The following is a 2988-nucleotide window of genomic DNA, read 5'->3' on the forward strand; positions in this document are numbered from 1 at the left end:
ACAGTCTGGGACAATGGGCCTTGCTGGGTGACTGGAATCTGTTTACTCCAAGATCACAGCTTGTACCCCACCCAACCCCGCCCCCTGAGGGATCTGTGCCGGAAGCAGCCTTGTGTGTGGACGTTTCCAGCACAGACAGCTTCCTGGCAAGCACCCAAGGTGGCCATAGAGACAGCTCCATGTTCTGTCCCTCCCATGGGCACTCCTGCTGGGCTGTGGCTCTGCCTCCGGTGGCCTTTCTCCCCAGATGACTGTTTTCATGTCTTCCCTCTGACTGCTGGTGTGGATCTCATTTCTCCCTAGCCCAAAGCCTACATCCTTTTCCCCAGACTCTGCTCTGTCCACGTGAGCCATTTGCTCAAAGCATCAATGGCTCCTCATCAGCTGAAGAAATGATTGTGCCACAGTGGGGGACATCTGGCTCACTGGGACACCTTCCGAAACCAGAGCCATTCAGTCCGAGTGTGAGCCCCTTGTACAGGTGACCCCATGTGTGACAATTGAATGTGTTCTCCACTAGTCCACAAAACAAAGTCTGAATGTCTAAAGCCATCCTTCAAGGCCCTGACCTACCCCTATAACCTCGTAGAAATTATACCCTGGACAAACCTCTGTTGGCAGACTCGTCTCCTTCAGGCTCCCTGATACTGTCGCCAGGTTAGGAGGCCTGACCACCCTGCCCTGCACTCGGAAGCCACGGTTTCCCTCTGAGATCCAGCTTTGTCTTCATGTGGATTCCCCCAGAAAGCAGCATGTGTTGATCCTTTATTGGAGGGGTGGGTTTTAGAAGTGCAACAGTTGTGGGGTGGGGGGAAGGGCGGTGCCATGGAAGGGAGAACAAGGGCAAGATGAGGGGGGGCTGCTGTGCTGGCTGCAGCCCCCAGAACACAGCGGAGCTGCTTGGCCAGATGGGGCTGCTCCGGAGACACATGGGGGGGAGGAAAGGAGAAGAATTTACCCCCCAGTCCCTGCTTTCCTTCCTTCCCCCACAAGTTGTCCACTCCTGTGCTCCTGGAGGGCAGCAAATGCCCCACTAGCAAACCTCAGACAGGTGACCGAGAGAAACAAGCAAGTGGGGTGTGGCATCCTTATCCCCGTTGGACCCTCTGGTCTCCTAGGCCTACTTGTCTTAGATCTCATGTGCATGAAACACATGCTGTCCTGGAGTTTGCATTTTTTAAATGTTTATTTATTTTTGAGAGAGAAAGACACACACACACACACAACATACACACACACAGAATCTGAAGCAGGCTCCAGGCTCTGAGCTCTCAGCACAGGGCCTGAAGTGGGGCTCGAACTCATGAACTGTGAGATCTTGACCTGGGCTGAGTTGGATGCCCAACCGACTGAGCCACCCAGGTGACCCTTGGAGTCTGCATTTTGACTCTCTGACTCAAGTCCCCTCCTGCATCTGTCACTGAGTCTTCTTGCAAGAACCTACAAGTCCTCCAGGAACATCGGGCAAAGAAGACTTTGCCGGATCCACCCAGCCACCGCCATCAGCTGATGTTGTGGAGTGGCCTCCTTGGGAGATAGCTCAGCAGAGTGGCGAGTATGTAGGTGCCAGAGTAGGTCCACTGGGTCCGAGTGAGCCTGCATGACTGTGGGCTAGTTACTCACCAGTCTCTGCCTCCGTTTCCTCATGTGTAAGGCTGGATGGCACCAATGCCCCCTGCCTAGTGTTGTTCAGAAGGGGTAAATGAGGCTGTGCGAGCAGAGAGCTTGGTGCTGTGGTCAGGAAGGCTCCGCCACTCAGGAGGGAGGAGGTGGGACCTCTGGTCTCCTCAGAGGCTTGCACACCCTCCAGCGTTAGGGCAGTTCCTTCTTGCCCTCCTCACCTCCAGCAAGTTGCTCCACTGGCATGCACTGTGTTTTCTTGATTCTAAATGATAATATTACACAGAAGGCGGATGCCAGCCCTTGAAAGGTGCTGCTCACTTTGGGAGCCACACCCTCGGGAGGTTGGCAGAGGCTGAGCCGTGGGAGTCAAAAAGAGCCCTTCATCAGCAAGACTCACACATCATCTTTGACCTCCTTTTCAGAAGAACAAGTGGAAAATTCTGATTTGTACGTGAAACACCTGCCACCTGGGTGGGACAAGCAGGAAGAGGCGGGGGGGATGTGTCCAACATGGGAGTGGTCTGGGGACCAGTGGGACCCAGCTGGGAAGACTTGGGTCTGAGTTGGGCCCTTGGCTGGCTCACCTTCAGCACTTGGCCGCTGGCCATATGTGCTACCCCTGCTGCCCAATCACAGGAGACGAGTCTATGCCTGTGACTCTCAGAGGACAAACCGTGGTGTCACTCTTCCCACTGACCGTGACCACAGACCTCCCCTCCATGTGCCCCTCCTGCCTGACTTGAGCTGGGGCTTCCACTTGCAAGATGCAGAACTCCCCTGCTGCCCTCGTTCTCTCCCCCAGCTCCACATCCTTCCAAGTTTGTTTCCTGTGTCGTTGATTCCAGAATGAGATGTTCATTTGCTCTTTGAAAATAGCATTCGGAGCCATTCAAACAAGCCTCTTCGGCTCAGATAAATCACAGAGAATGGAACAGGAGCTCAGAGTTGTTTTTCATTTAGAGGAGCCCCGCTCTCCTGGAAAGCACCCACAGCTTCTTAGCTGAAATACAGCCTCCTCCTTAATTCCATTCCACAAGCCCCCTGCCCATTGTCAGTTTGATTTAAGCGGTAATTCAATCCCAAAGTGAGCAGCCTCTTTCAATGGTTCTCATTATTTTTCTGCATAATGTTATCATATATAAGGACCTGGGCTGAGGGACGTTCACACCCCAACCATTACTCATGCAAAATGCCTGGTCTGGGAGCCTGGCAGGGGTCTGGTTTAAGAAGCCAGGTGTCTGCTTCAATCCTGGGGTGACTGTGGTGCAACTTCCTCTCTCATGGGAAGAACAGAGCTCAGCTCATGATAAGACTTCATTATTTTTTTCCTCTGTGATCCAAAGCAATATAGCATAATGGGGGGGG

Source organism: Suricata suricatta, chromosome 8 (genome assembly GCF_006229205.1).
Source record: "Suricata suricatta isolate VVHF042 chromosome 8, meerkat_22Aug2017_6uvM2_HiC, whole genome shotgun sequence".
Lineage (NCBI taxonomy): Eukaryota > Metazoa > Chordata > Mammalia > Carnivora > Herpestidae > Suricata > Suricata suricatta.